Source organism: Mauremys mutica, chromosome 6 (genome assembly GCF_020497125.1).
Source record: "Mauremys mutica isolate MM-2020 ecotype Southern chromosome 6, ASM2049712v1, whole genome shotgun sequence".
Taxonomy (NCBI): Eukaryota; Metazoa; Chordata; order Testudines; family Geoemydidae; genus Mauremys; species Mauremys mutica.
Window position 1 is genome coordinate 107,131,849 of NC_059077.1, and position 16,909 is coordinate 107,148,757.

Genomic DNA, 16,909 nt, shown 5'->3' on the forward strand with positions numbered 1-16,909 from the left:
TACAGTGTTCCCACCTTCCCTCTTTCAGGCCCTGTAATAATTCCTGTGCCCTTGGTCTAGAGGTTAGGAATATCTGCTACAATAACTCATATCTTTCTTTTGCCTGGAATAAGTTTTTCTGACAGTTTGATGCACTCCCCAGGAGTCTAAATCAGACCTCCAACATGGTAGCACCTTGCATGCTCACACTTGAGATTAGCCATAATATCGCCCAGAATTCATTTTTGTTCTTGATTATAGGGGATTTCTGTATCTTGTGGCAATAGCACAGGGCAGTCAGATATTTAGTCTGCTTGTTAACTGGTGGCTGCAGCTATACTGAATGTCTTGAGAAACACTACCAAACCAATTTGCTTAATCTGTCCTCATCAAAAGCTTGATCTTGTGAAGATTCCCAGTGTAAATACTTGGGGGCCTAATTTATACTACGCAGATTCACCAGTATAATGGTTTACATCAGTGTTTCCCAAACTTGGGACACTGCTTGTTTAGGGAAAGCCCCTGTCGGGCTGGGCCTGCCGCGTCTGCAGGTCCGGCCAATCGCAGCTCCCATTGGCCGCGGTTCGCTGCTTCAGGCCAATGGGAGCTGCTGGAAGTGGCGGCCAGTACGTCCCTCAGCCTGTGCCACTTCCAGCAGCTCCCATTAGCCTGGAGTGGTGAACCGTGGCCGCGATCGGCCGGACCTGTGTACGCGGCAGGTAAACAAACTGGCCCGGCCCGACAGGGACTTTCCCTAAACAAGCGGCGTCCCAAGTTTGGGAAACACTGGTTTACATGAAGAGAGCCGTCTTTTTAACATACGATGAACTCCACTCTGAATTTCCTTGTCATATTATGTGAAAACACCAGATGGCAGTCCTGAGGTAGCAAACAATGTAGCAAATCTAAGAAAAAACAGCCCATTAGCATTCAGACAGGCTTTTTTTTCTAGCTATACATCTTAAATTTCACTCCACTGAATATGACATTCTTAACAGTAAAAAGAACAGGAGTACTTGTGGCACCTTAGAGACTAACAAATTTATTTGAGCATAATGAAGTGGGCTGTAGCCCACGAAAGCTTATGCTCAAATAAATTTGTTAGTCTCTAAGGGTAGGTCTATACTTACCTACCGGGTCGACGCGTAGAGTTCGACTTCTTGGAGTTTGAACTATCGCATCTAATCTAGACGCGATAGTTCGAACTCCGAACGCGCTCCCGTCGACTCCGGAACTCCACCACCGCGAACGGCGGTGGCGGAGTCGACGGGGGAGCCGCGGACTTCGATCCCACGGCGTCTGGACGGGTGAGTAGTTCGAACTAAGGTAGTTCAAGTTCAGCTACACTATTCGCGTAGCTGAACTTGCGTACCTTAGTTCGACACCCCCCCAGTGTAGACCAGGCCTAAGGTGCCACAAGTACTCCTGTTCTTTTTGCTGATACAGACTAACACGGCTGCTACTCTGAAACCATTCTTAACAGTATCTTTTTGTATCACTTCTATCAAATCATCTATCCTGTTGCTGTTTGCACCCTTTAAATATTGTTCTGATAGTCATTTATCATGTAACCCCTTAATCATAAAGAAGAGAGGTGGGCTCGAAATGGTAACCAGCAGGGTTTTACTTAAAAAGCCAGACCAATCTGGATACTGTTCTGAATCAACTGTTTTTAATCAGACTTACTGGGTACAGATGACATTAACCCAAACAGACATTTTAACATGCACTCTGCCGATTTGTGCAAATGTAAGGGGACTGTGGTCCACTTACATTCAGTGGGGGTGTGTTGGTTGGCTAGCTCTCAGTACTAAAAGACAGGGGAAGGGTCAATGAGAAATCAGGACCCTGAGACTGACAGTCCCCAGGAACAATGCTCCAGATCAGCCTGATTGACAAGGCAGGCAGGCTAATCAAGGAGTCAGAAGGCCAGGGTGGGTCCCGTCTTCTGTGTGAGCTGGAATTGCATGGGTCAGACAGAGTGGGGCCAAGCTAAGGAGAAAGCAGGGTCCCAAGCTGAGCTGGGGAGCAGAGCTGTGCCAGATCCAGAGGGGCCAGAAAAGCAGCCCTTGTGCTGGGAGCAGAGCTGCAGCCCCAGAGCGAGAGACACAGCCCAGAGAGAGCAGACCAGCCCTGAGAGGAGAGCTGCAGCAACCAGAGCCAGAGGAGCCAGGAAAGCAGCCCACGAAGCAGGTCAGTGCTGGTAGCAGAGTCACAAGCAGCCTGCAGAGCAGACCTGTCCTGTCCTGGGAGTAGAGTGTGACAGTGTACCCCAGAAGGCTTCATGGGAATATGCTTATGAATGTGTATATGACATAACTGGAATATGTTTTATGCTACACATGACATGTAACATATCTATGTAAAGGTTATGAGCTACTGAGTACATTCCTCCTATTTGTATGCATGTTTCATTTTTGTACTTGAAGTTAGGAATATTGGCTGTATACTTGTTCGATAGCCTTAATAAAGCATTTGGTCAGATTCTTGAGAAAGGGATATGCAAATTAAGTGCCCAAACAAGAACCACTTAAGCCAACAATGAACTTGAAGACGCCAATCCACATCGGAGCTTTCCCAGGAATGTGGCTTGGCTGGTAAGAAACTCAGTCATGCATGATCATGTGACTTGCCCATGTGCCTCCAAAACTCCATCTTGGAGCTGGACTTTGCATAGGAGAGAGGAGGGGGTCTCCACCCATGAGAGACAGTCTGCTTAAACCCCTGGGAAACCCCTCCATTTTGGTCTTCAGCTGAGAGAGCCTCTCCACCCCCCAGGATACCTGAAAAAAACTGGAACAAAGGACAGTAACTACAGTGAGTGTGAGTGATTGCTGGACCCAGACTAGAAGGAGACTAGTCTGTAAAAGGAAACTTACAGGATTCTCTAAGGGTGAGGTTTTTATATGTACTCAGTTGTCTTACTGTATTAGACTCAAACTTGTGTGTTTTATTTTATTTTACTTGGTAATTCACTTTGTTCTGTCTGTTACTACTTGTTACCACTAAAATCCTACTTTCTGTATTTAATAAAAATCACTTTTTACTTATTAACACAGAGTATGTATTAATATGGGGGGGAACAGCTGTGCATATCTCTCTATCAGTGTTATAGAGGGCGAACAATTTATGAGTTTACCCTGTATAAGCTTTATACAGGGTAAAATGGATTTATTTGGGGTTTAGAGTCCATTGGGAGTTGGGCATCTTAGTGTTAAAGACAGGAACACTTCTGTAAGCTGCTTTCAGCTAAGTCTGCAGCTTTGGGGCATGTGGTTCAGACCCTGGGTCTGTGTTGGAGCAGACTGGTGTGTCTGGCTCAACAAGATGGAGTCCCAAAGTGGCAGGGAAAGCAGGGGCAGAAGTAGTCTTAGCACATCAGTTGGCAGTTCCCATGGGGGTTTCTGTGATCCATCCCATCACAGAAAGCTGTAGCAACCAGAACCAGAGGGGCCAGAGAAGCAGCAGCAGTGCTGAGGCAGAGTAGAGCTGGAGCTGAGACAAGAGTGGTGGAGCTGGGGCTGGAGCAGTCTGGAGCCGGGTGCGCTGAGCAGCTGGGGCGAGCAAGGGAGACCCTGGGCAGTGGGCCCAGCACAGAGAGATGCTTCAGCCAAGAGGCTCTGCAGGCCAGACTTGGAGGGGGATTGTAACCCCGACAGGGCAGGGGTGACACTGGGAAGAAGGGTGCTGCCACCTAGAGCCTCAGAGTGTGTACCCACTGCCAGAGCAAGTATCCAACCCACAGCATCCCTGCAGCACAGCCAGGGCCTGAGAAGGAGGCCTGGGAACTACAAGGAACACACTGTGAACTGCCCTGACATTTCAGAGACATTGTTTGTAATGTTCCCTGCCACAGAGCGGGGTGATGTGTTTTCCTTTAACCTTTCACATTTTTCCTTATTCCTTTTAAAACTAATTGCTGATTAAATAAATTTGTATTTGCTTTAAATCATATGTAATGATCAGTGGGTCAGGGAAGTGTCCAGTGCAGAGAGAGTATCCTGGAGTGGGGACATGCTAGCCCCTGTCCTAGGTGACCACAGCAAGACTGGGAGTTGAGCCCCCCAGGAATCCTGGGCCCAGACTTGTTGGGGTTACGAGGAGTCTGCCAGACAGGAGAGTGCAAGGGGAGTCCTCAAGGGCAGGGAGGCCTCTGGGTAAAGGAAGTGGGAGCGAGGACTCAGATCCTTCCACTAGCCCATTTCACCAGGGTAGTGCAGAAGCCAGGAAAGTTGCCCACAATAGTGGGACCATTCCCCCACTTACACATGAAAACAACTGCATACACAAATTTAGGCTTGTAGTTATGCTCAGACTTCAAGTTTTTCTTTCTTTTTTTTTTATCCCTGCCTCCTCTGTTTCCCCCGCCCTTCCACCCCCCAGTGTGCATGCTTCTTGGTCATGCATGACATAGCAACAGTACATGCAAAACAGTTAGGGTTTGTGGATATAATCAAGCTAACAAATTCTTTGTATTACTGAAGATAAAAAAAAACCCCTTTCTATGTAAATTTAACATGAATAAGCAATAGCTGAGATGTATCCACCTCTGTCTTCTAGAATGCTCGGAGTGGTGCTTCTTTCACATGTCTCTCTGCTGCCACATCGAAAAAGGATGAGTTTAGTAACTGGAGATCATCACTAAATATGTTCTCCTTCACCCCAGAAACAGAAGTTAATGAGAATATCACTGACCAGCTGGGACTATACTGTGCCATGCAGCATTAATTGCTTTCAGTGAGCAGCTCTAACTAATAAATCAACGGCACAGTATGATTTCTCATAATAGTAATTTCTGTAGTACAACTACTACATTGTTTTTTTCCAAGGAACCCGGGGGAGGGAGGGAGAAGGTGTCACAAGGCACTGTCTCTTTGAGATATGTCAGCCTCTACATCTAAAACAAATGTATCTATTTGGAAAGTCCCAGTACAAAAATAGCAACCTAGAGAATGAAGTGTATGGATCAAAGCCATTGTTTAGCCAACAGACCATTGGTATGTGCTTATGCCCTCTGCCCTCTGTAAGCCAAATTCAACTGCGCATTGAAGTAATGAGTGGTGCCAGCTCATACCAGTTATAACTTTGATCCTGTATTTTCAATAAAAATAAAATATTTCCAGGGATACACTTGTTCTTTGTATGTATTTTTCCTATAAAAAGAATGAATTCTAGTATTATTAAAGTACATTAATCTAAACTAAAAGCTACAAGCATTTTACATCTCAATGGACACAAAATAGATTGACACTGAATGGATTATATAAATTAAAACAGTGTGTGATTGGCACAGACATAGCCAATAGACTGGTAATGACCTGATTAATTTACAAAAGAAAAATAAGGAGATAAAATATATCCATTCTCCTTTTGACTCTGTTTTAACATATACATTCTGCACACTGGGGTGGAAAATATCATCCACCAACAACCTTTTTGTTGTCTTACTAACAATAGTTCTGTGTATAACTGTTTGATATAATTGGTGTTTATTAAGGCTTGATCTCAAACCAAAAACTTGCTTCTGAACACCCCAGAGCGTGAGGGTATTAAAATGATCCAAACCAAGATCTGACTCTCACTTTTGCAAAAAGCCCCTATTTGCTAATGGGTCAAACTCTGCATTCAAAGACCCTTTACTGAATGCTAGATCTGTAAATTGCAGCTTGAGTCCACCTCTAGTATTTATTAAAATCAGTAAAATGTATTCCATTCCTGTAGTTTTTTTCCACCCGCTTATGTGTAGCTGCTTAGGTAAGTTATTTACTAAACTACGGTAATATCATTCACAAGAGCACTGCCGTTAAGAGACTGTTGTTGCTGATGGTTTGGCAACAGTAGGACCTGAGTGCATTACACAGATCTCAGGATAGGAAGTCCAGCCTTCTCACTCCTTATTTTGACCCCTCTCTTTACCATGGGCAATATGTTCTTTTGTTGTGTATTGAATCTGTGGGTTTGTCAGTGCACACTAGGTGGCAGTCTTTATCTTACATTTATCATGTCAACTAACTGCTAATGAGCATTTTCCTGCATACTACAAATGACTAATCTGCTCAGGCTGTAAAACTGCAGGGAACCAAGGGAGACTAGTTCTGCCAGTAATCTTACTGCCTCTACAAATGTTTCATTTAGAGCTGCAGTTAACTGTTCACTAAATATCCAAACTGGCAAATAAACTGCAAATGAATGGAGGGGCCTCCCTGTAGTCATTATCTACCCTGTTTTGTGACACCTCCAGTATGTTCTTTATTCGTTGCTGGTAAAAGATTCTGAACACACTTTTGCCTACCACTTTTAGATGTCATCAGGCTCCATTACTGTAGACTCACTTAAACTAAAGTCCTTACAATATCTTCTCCCATAAACATACAGCACATTCATCTTACTGTGGCTGGTTAGGGATAATACAAACAGCACCTTACTATGGCTGGTTAGAGATAGTACACAGGGCCTGTAAAATAAATGCCTTTAAGAGTTGGCCTTTCTAGAATTTTAAAATTAAAAGTAGTTCCAGCAGGAGGATTAGCACCTAGGATCTGTACATTGTGTTGTAAAAACATAATTCTATATATTTTCCAATTGACCATTATTTGAGCAATGGGGTGGGGAGTGAGCAAAACCAGCCCAAGATAGACGGGACTATCAGCAAACAGCACTCATTTTGTGATGCATGTACTTATTGTATAACTGCAAATCCCTTCTTCCTAATGATAAGGTCTCACTTTGATATGCAGAGCTCTAATTCGTATAAGCATTTCTGAATTGTGCAACTTTCCACTGATGAGCCTAATTCAGACCAAATTATCTATCCTTGGCTTCTCAAGTTGAGTAAACCCCAGAATGTGATGGATCCTGGCAGGGGCGGCTCCAGGCCCCAGCACGCCAAGCGCGTGCTTGGGGCGGCACGCCGCGGGGGGCGCTCTGCGGGTCGCCGGGAGGGCGGCAGGTGGCTCCAGCGGACCTCCCGCAGGCGTGCCTGCAGAGGGTCCGCTGCTCCTGCGGCTTCGGTGGAGCATCCGCAGGCACATCTACGGGAGGTCCACCGGAGCTGCGGGACCGGCGACCGGCAGAGCGCCCCCCGCGGCGTGCTTGGGGCGGTGAAATGGCTAGAGCCACCCCTGGATCCTGGCTCTGCCACAGGTGGACCTATGAGAAAGGAAGGGCCTGCACAGAAGTCCAGTACCTCCATGCCCATAAGCTGTGAAGTAGTAATTAACCAGGAAGAAAAGAATACATGAAAAGGATTATGCACATGAATTCTCCATTTCCTGTATTATTCATTCCTGATTCTTTTTTTCCTTTTAAAGCCCCCATTTGCAACTACACAGGAAACAGGAGTTACTCCAGTTGAAGGCTGAAGTAACTTCCCTGAATGGTGCAGGTGAAGAAAACAAAGAAAGAAAATTCTCGCTGTTTAAACAGCCCTTCATATTGTCTCAAAAAACTATTCATTACAGTAAGGGGAGACAGTAATAATACTTAATTACTCACAAGCGTATAATGGGGATTAACTAATGTTAGCAAAGCTCATTCTGGGTGAAAAGTTTAAGTATTATCATCATTAGTACATTTGACTTTATTCAGAACACACAAGAGAAAGTAATGTTTGATGGAGGAGCATAAAAATCAGTAGTGGAATAAATACTAGTTGCAATCTTATAAATTTGAATTACAAGAAATGGGGAGAAGGGGGTGTAGCCATTATGACAGTGTGCTGTGTAAATATTGTACTCAAAAGATGTCTAGCCCCACCTTTATGATTTTATTTAATTTCAGTTGAGAGGTCAATAAGAGAAGGTGACTATTTTCAGGGTCTGCTTTTTTGTTTACTTCCATATTTCCACCCTCTATTGCTGATCTTGTTAACTAATGCATCCGAAGAAGTGAGCTTTAGCTCACGAAAGCTCATGCTAAAATAAATTTGTTAGTCTTTAAGGTGCCACAAGTACTCCTGTTTTGTTTTTTTTTGCGGATACAGACTAACACGGCTGCTACTCTGAAACCTGTAAACCTTTGGGTGCCAAATGTAGTGCTGATATGCAAGGAAGTTTCCTTAGGGCCAATACTCCCCCTCCCCCCCCGACCCCGATTCTAGTGACAGACACTCACAGCCCATATCCTCTGGATGCTGATGTGAGTGATACATGCTATATAACCTTAGGCCTAAATTGTGCTGAAAGTAGCCACCTTGTCTTCTGGCCCATGAAAATGACATTGGCTTCTTGAGCCCTATAGGTGTGAAAGCTAATATCTATCTAAAGGCAAATATCCAAACTTTCCTTTTCTGGTGATGCAGAATGCTCAGTCAGGCATTTCATTCTGCCTCCTTACGGAGAGTGTCCCCTTGATTCTGCTGTGCCTTATTTCTAGATCTGATTGAACACTTGGAAGCAACATTGGGGAACTCCCTGATGCCCTGCATAAATGTTACAAATAATTTTTGAGGGGTAAGAATGCAAGGATCTTACCTGAATGGCAATGCCAATCCAAAGGTCAGCCAGGGAATAGCAAGAAAGGGCCACGAATACCTCATAAATGGAGATTCTCCCCCTGCCCCCACCACACATTTACTTCCCCCTCCCCTTCCCAAATGCACTGAAGTTTCACAGAGTACCACACTTTGGAAATCTGGGGAAAGAAAGCCTCTTGGGGCTCTACTCCCAGGTAATGTTTATTGAAAGCAGAAGATAGTACCTCACTCACAGATACACAGAAATATCACTATAGTGTAGAGTTGGAATAATTTCTGTGGTCTTCACGGTTGCGGAAGAAGAGTTTGTAGAGACCGAGACTCAAGCACTGTGTGATGAGAATCTTACTCACATAACATCTCCTCTAGCCCCAGATTTGCAGAAGTCACAGAAACCTGAGGTTATTCTTTCTGTTGAAGCAGACCTATTTAGTGAATGTCTGCCTTCTATGGGGACAGAAGCCCCAAATATGGCTTGCACAGTTTGAGTAGCCTGTAATATTTTGGCCAGATCAGGACCCTAGGGGAGTGGAGAATTAATTATGGTGGCACCAGGATCACAATCTTAGAGAGCTCCTATTAAAAGGAACAAACTTGCTCAATGGGCAGGTTTTTCTAAGTTCTCAAAGCTTGCTCAGTATCTGTGTCCATAGCTTTTGATTTTGAAATAAGAGAATTCATTATTTGATCTTATAGTGCAGTGTTGCTGGTAGTGTCATAACATCTTGTTCTAGCTGAGTTAGAGCTTTTTCTTTTATGTCCCTTTTATCACTCTTCAGTGATCTTTCCCCAAGCTGTAAAGTACAGTCAGTAAAATGCTCTAGGTCATGCAGTATCAGCTATCAGTGCTACTGTGAGCTGCTGGTGCCAGCTGATTCTCAATTTTTGATCTGTGGTAAATTCTATGCACTCAGTCTCTCTTGATTTAAGATTGTTTACTTCAGCCCAAACTAAGCAGATCTTAATAGCTGGAGAACAAAGTCATCAGGACAAATTATTCTGGCTATATCCATGCTACCCCACTGACTTTATCAGGATTGGAGAAATGCAGATGAACCACAAAAGCTTATGCTCCAATACTTTTGTTAGTCTATAAAGTGCCATAGGACGCTTTGTCGCTTTTTGAAATCAGAATATTAAACAAAGGAAAAGCCATGTAAGGAAATTGTATTGTGTACCCTAGAGGACAGTATATTTGACCAGACAGTATATTTGTGCAGACAGCTATTTAAACTCTGGCAGTGGTACCCTTATGTATATAGGGCAAAGGGGAAGAGAGACAAACAGGCTGAGTAAATGAGAAAGAGAGAGAGAGAGCACACACCGGCACATGAGAACCTTAGTGAGAAGAACACAAATGTAGAAAACACTACATGGCATTACTATAACTCTTCTAAAGTTCTCCTCAGGCCAAATGTTTAGAATTTCAGCCCCATTAGAAAAATGTTCAGAAAAGTATGAGCTTGTGAAAATAGGGCGAGTCTGGGACTCCATCTCTAGGCTTAACAGCAGTATTGGTGGAGTGATCTAATATGAAATAACACCATGTGGATAGCTTAGCTTCACACATATTGGTCCACTTCTGGGCTGCACCCAAACTTTGGCTCCCAACAAAGCAGCAATGTGATGAAGAGAGTAACTGCTATGCCAGCTATCTCCTGTTACAATGCCCCCTACAACTGGTGCTGTAGATAGAGTTTATGCCTAAAATTGACCCTGTGGAAGGGGTGGTGTCCTGTGGCTCCCTGTTGAGTCTCCTCAACATGAGAGCAACTTGCTTTTTTCTCTTCTAGTACAAGATTTTCTTTTCCTGTGTCAGCCAGGTGGACTACTCCCTTGCCTCAAGCCAAAAAGGACCTAGGAGTCACCTTTACACTGGGGCAGCTGATCTCATCACTTTGAGGTATCTTGAGGCTTCCCACCTAATTTATACCCCAGAACACAGGCTGGTATTATAAAACCATGTATATGCAAGATCCCTCCTTACCTCCCCTTCCTGGAAGAATAGAAGGAATCTTGCACACCCCAAAATTTTACATCCCTTGGTGCATCAATTGTGAGAAAGCCTCAGCCGTTTCAATTTTTAAAGCAGTGAGATAGATGAGTCCACCAAAAGATGTACTGCCAACAGTACATTAAAGCTATGTGTGGCCTGGATCTAACAATATTTTGGGGCACTCTTGTGCAGAGTGTTGGATTTAGCCTTCCTGCCCAGGCAGATTGATTCTTCCAGTCCACCCTGACTTCCAGTTCTGCCCCTCCTCTGTTCTTGATCTTGATGCAAAGTTGCTGGAAACACTCAGCTCTGAACAGCACCATGTCCTGCTGGGCTGCCTTTGACTCACTGTTATTTTTACACTCCCTCTTAGTGCAGGAGCTTTAATTCCTCCTATGTCCCTCTGCCCCAATAGCAGAGCACAAATATCTTGGTAATCAGAAATAAAAGGAAAGCAAACTCAAAGTAGTACATGGCAATTTGATGAGGCTTTGGTAACATTCAGTGCTGCTTTATAAAGTTTACTCAAATCATTGATTTATTCCAGCCAGGACTGAGCCCCAACATTTACAGGAGCAGCTCAGGTATGTTTCAGGAGAGCTCTGACAGTCCCTCTGCTAGCTTGTGTGGGGTCTGTGGTATGATCACTGGCCTGTGAGTCACAGTCAAACTGCAGTAACTGACAATATGTAGGTACTCAACATATGTAAATACATAATTAAGTTTACAGTTTAATGAGTGCATGACACTGTTTTATATTGTAAAATTAAGCAGATATGTTGTCACAAGTCTGCCAATGCTTCCCTCTTTTTTGTGGGGAGGAGTTGCTATGAAGTTATTTCATCTTGTGTGAATGTTTTTAATAAAGCATCAGATAAATTTATGCTTTGCAAAATTCATTTTTGAAATAGTTTTGACTGATAGTGATGTTATTTTTAAGCATTTTTAATCAATGTTTAGTTTCACAGCTATGGGAAATTAGGGCGGGGTGGTCAGACAGTTATTTAAAATCAATGATTGAGATTCAAAAAATTAAAAATTTAACCAAACACAAATTCTCAAAATATACAAAATAAATATCCCTAAATCAAACTCTGATGTTCTCATGCAAGAAATTTTATCATTTGTGTGTCTGATTAAATTGACATTTATCAACTTTTACCGATTACAAAGTAATCCTTCCAAGCCTATAAATAACCTACAGCAAGTTATAAGGCCAGGATCCTCATGTTAGTTTATAAAAGGTTTGACTATGAAAGTTCCAGAGACTGTGGAGCTGATTCTCATTTACGGTTAGGTCCCTTTACACAGTACTCTGGCAAATACAGTTACAAACCCTGAGGCTTCTTTACATGACCAGAGGAATATAAAAAGGCTTTATGTAACTGAGAATCAGTCCCTGAAGTTTGGAAACAGTCTGTTGTTGTTACATTCTGTGTGAACGGGATTGAAAGCTATCTGAACTTTGAAAGTGACTTTAACATTTGATTTTATACTGATGAAACATTCTCACACTATCCGGTGTATGAGCCATGCTTTTCCCTGCACAAGACAAGCCATTAGTGGATTCTTCTAATGCTACAGGGTATAGCTGAAGGAGGGAATAGTGTGGCTGACCAAAAATGTGGGATCCAAACTTAACACACACATACATCATCCCCCCTAAAGAAAATGAAGTTATTTCTGTAAGTTATACTGGGCATTAAACTGAGTCTCCCTGCCCCTGAGGAGGTGAAAAAAGGGGCTTTAACACACTCTGAAGCAACATCTGGCTACTTGTTCTGAAGCAACACGTGACTAGAAAGGAAACTGATAGTGGGGGGGAAGAGAAAGGATGAGGGGGATGGGCAGGAACAGGGAGAGGGAACATGGGGGAGGAAGGTGGATTTTATTAGTGGAGAGATACGCAGGATCTATTGTCAGGGACAGATGAGTGGGAGGAAGGAGAGGAATGATAAAAATTGGGGAGAGCAAGAGGGGACAGAATAGAGCAGGAGAGTGAACAATTTATATGGGGAGAAATGGGAAGGGGAAAAGGACAGAAGAATTGAAAAAGGGGTACAAGTATTTATTCAAGCAGAGAGAGAAATAAAAAGGGAGAGAAAACAGTTGGAAGGAAGAAGGAGGTGCCCGAAATGAGGATAAAAGTTGTTGTGAACCTCCAAAATGCACTATTTTATACATTAGGCCCTAATGATTAGGGGGTGCATTTCTAGATGAATTCCCTGCAAGGTCTGCACAAGATGAATTCCCTGCAATATCTGCAGACAGCATTTTTATAAGATTTTTATAAGATTATTTGATGCCATTCTCTGCCTCACAGTTCTGTATCCAGTTCTTTCCACGTGCCGGCTCCAAAGGGTACTAACACAGCACTGGAGAACATTACTTTGCCCAGTTTCCTGGGAACTGACCCTGTCTTTTATCTCATCATTTGCTTTTAATTCACTAAAAGATTAAAAACTTTTACCTACCTACACCTTTGCTCACTTTCTGCAGCTCCATCCACTCTGGAGTACAGACAAATCCTTGTCACAGGAACACAGAATTACACTACCATGCCACTGGTTCCACCACCAGCACTGATCACCTGATGCTTCATGCGAAAGTGAAATACATGCAACCTCACATATGAAGACAATTGTGGACTTTGGCAACAACCTTTTTTCTGAGCTTTGGGTAACTGGACACATCTGCCTTTTTATTGAGTCTTGGACACCTACCTTTTGAATTACCGCATGCTCTCCTATATGGTGCATCCCAGAATCCATTGCATCCCATCTTAGATGGATATTTAAAATGGAAGCAGCTTGATTCAGCTATTGTTTACTGAAGAGGTAGGGATAGCTGGGAAACCATGGGCAGGAGGAATGTGAAGACATGCTGGGAAGGAGAGGAAATACTCAGCCCACTACTTAAGTAAAGAAAATTTGGCACCTCTGCACAAATAAAAAAAAAGAACATGAACAACAGATATGTGTGGTCACATCCAAAGCAAAGGGCAAAGGTTACTGCACTGTAGTTTAACAGATATATGAGAGACGTCAATGAGGCTGAAATTGCGAAAGTAAGCCGGGGGGGAATGTATCTGATAACTGGGGCATAGAAGATGGAATTGAGAACCCTGTATGTTCTGATGAGGGGCACTTAACCAATGCAAATACAGCATTTTGCAACAATGTCTCTAATTGTATATTTAGATGGCTAAAAGTAGGGATTTGTCAATGATCTTGGAGAAATGAATTAGTTCCACTCTTTGCCCAAACCTTAGAATGAATTGAACAATTTTGGGACATATAAGAAAAAGTCATTGGAAAGATCCTTTTTTGTTTGTACATCTTTGCACTTCCTGCCTTTGGCCGGGCCCAGAACCTCAGATACCATACCCGGAAAAACTTATTCTAACAAAATATCCAACTCAGATTATTGGACATTTCTATGAATTGAAGTATTTCTTAATATTGTTGAACATTAATTATCTTGGATATAGGCTGTGTGGGCAGGGTATGCATTACAGATGTGTTAAGTATTTGCATAGATCTTTAAATCCACTCAAACTGACCCTCAGGTCTGACATTCTTTCCTTTCCCAAATATCAGCAGATGTTCACTGAAGTGAAAATGTAAGCTGATGTTGTTTACCCATCTGGAAATCTAGCAAGTCCTTCCCCACCAGCCAGCCTCCTCCTCCCCAGGCCAACAGACACCCTTTGGCTTCCTAAAGACATCTACGCTCAAAAAGAGAAGTCCTGGGGCTCACTAGAGAGCAAGGGCCAGCTGTTTGGGGGAGGGGGAGAAAAAGGCTGTTTGTTGAACCGCCAAGCAAATCTGCAAGAAGTGACTCTCGTCCAGCCTGGGCAACACCAACAGAAGTGTTCAGTTTCTGAATCCATGTTACAAGCCAAGCTCTGCAGGGTTCACTAGAGCCTACTATGTATTAAAATCCTATTGAATTAAGCGCTGTGAGGAATGAGAGAGGGAGGAGGAGATTTACATGAACTTTTTACCTCCTGGTCAGCTCTGCATCTTGTGACTCTTTTGTATTAGGTTGCCATGGCAAGCTGACCTGTCTGTAAAATAGGTCATCCTCTCACTGAACCAGAATCTGTAGCCTGTTGGGCACCTACAGGATAGTGCATAATACCATATAGGCTGCAGATAGCGTTTCAAATGTTACAAGCTATGTAATCTGGGGTCCACACGGATGCAAGCCTCCTGCAGTAATGCAGAATTTAGGGATGGTTAAATATCCAAATCTCTTGTGTATTGCAGTGAGAGCACATGGGATTTTAAATTTATGTTTACAGTCTGCTAATGTATTAACATTACTATTAGCATGGTGGTGTTTGTAGGGACTGTCTCAGGCAGACAGAGCATGAGCAGTTGCTGGCTGGTACGAGCATCGAAAAGAGAGAAGACAGCTTTGCACTGTTCAGCAGTGAGTGTAGATTTACTTAACATGATTTAGGCTCAAATCCTGAAAGCTGCCTCAAAAAGATGGGCCTAGGCACCCTTGCAGAGCCCCAGGAGAGCCCCATTAGCATAAGGATCTGCCCACACTGAGCTGCTTGTAGGATCGAGGCTTCAATTCTGAAAAAAAATGTAATTTTGTATGGAGGAAAACTCCTTATTTTATATTTGAGTCTTTCAGATCATCGGAGCCATTCCCAGTTCTATTTTTAGACAAATATTTACTGCTCAGTAATAACTATAATACTTCAGCCTGTCACTGCTCATTGTTGGTGTAGACTAGCATGTTTGATATTTATTAGTAAACAGAGGCTCAAAATAGGGATGACGTCATGTAGTCCTTTCACATTTCCTTTTACTTTCTTTCCAGTTGTTAGAGATGCTGTGTGTAGCAAAGTTGCCACCCCCATTCATACTCCTCTTGGCTATATATGGCATTTCAGCACCTTTTCCTGTTTTCCCCACTGTCCTTGAGCCTTCTCTACCCATAGGAGTATCCTAGCCCTCCAGCCACACCACTTTACAGAGTCCAGCCCCATCCAGGGCAGAGCTTTTTACCAAAATCCAACAGAAAGTAAAAACAACTAAACCTTAAGCCCAGCTGAGCTGAGCAGCTACTTCTCTCTCAGCCATACTTTTGCCCCAAATAGTTTTTTCCCCCACCCCTTGTCCCCTGGCTCCTAGGCCTCAAACAACCCCACTGTCCAGGGGTAGTATAGCCTTCCCCTCACCCAGGGGTTCAGACAGACTCATCTAAACCTCCATTCAGGCATCCAATTCACACTGGAAATAGCCTGTCTACTCTTCTCCCACTTTCTGCTTTCCTTGGGGCTGCTTCCCACAGGACAGGACCAGAATCTTCCTCCCATCTGATGTCCTCTCTCCTCTTTTAAATCCAGCCCATTCACCTGACCACATCCTTCCCAGGTACAAGCTGTGAAATTACATTGCTCTCTGGCTCCTTTAACCCTTTTGGTGCCAGTTTGAGGTTTACACCCAGTCACACTGAGCTAAATTCTCCTCTCACCAGTCCAATTCAAGTCAATGGGGTTATTTGTACCAGTGTGGCTGAGAGAAGAATCTCACAGACTCATAGACCTTAAGGTCAGAAGGGACCATTATGATCTTCTAGCCTGACCTCCTGCACAACGCAGGCCACAGAATCTCACCCACCCACTCCTCTGACAAACCCTGACCTATGTCTGAGCTACTGAAGTCCTCAACTTGTGGTTTAAAGACTTCAAGGTGCAGAGAATCCTCCAGCAAGTGACCAGTGCCCCACGCTGCAGAGGAAGGCGAAAAACCCCCAGGGCCTCTGCCAATTAGCCCTGGAGGAAAATTCCTTCCCGACCTCAAATATGGCAATCAGCTCTGCTAAACCCTGAGCATGTGGGCAAGACTCACCAGCCAGACACCAAGGAAAGAATTCTCTGTAGTAACTCAGATCACAGCCTATCTAGTGCCTCCTGTTTCTGTTGCCATTACTACACTGTGGGTTTTTTTAAGAACTACTGAGGTAACGAGTTCCATTTTATAATATATATTGCACACCTTGGGCTGGATTAGACAAGGAGATACAAATTGCACCTCCCTGTCCCCGTCGTGCAATGTGTGTTCTCCCACTCTCCTTGGGGTTGCCATTTGGAGAGGTAGATTTACACCCTGATTTTGCAAGTTGATCTGAGGTGAACTCCTGCAGTTAAAGAGGGCTCTACATGAGTGGAGAGGTCCACATGCATAAAGCCACTTGCAGGATCAGAACCTTAATTTCTACCAGAGGCTCCATATGATCCTGCTGAGAGATCCATTTACTTTGCAAAAACAATGAGGAGTCCTTGTGGCACTTTAGAGACTAACAAATTTATTTGGGCATAAGCTTTCGTGGGCTAAAACCCACTTCATCAGATGCATGGAGTGGAACATACAGTAGGGAGGTATAAATATACAGCAGACTTCACAGCAGGCTCTGTGCCCTTGTTTATGCCAATTTGA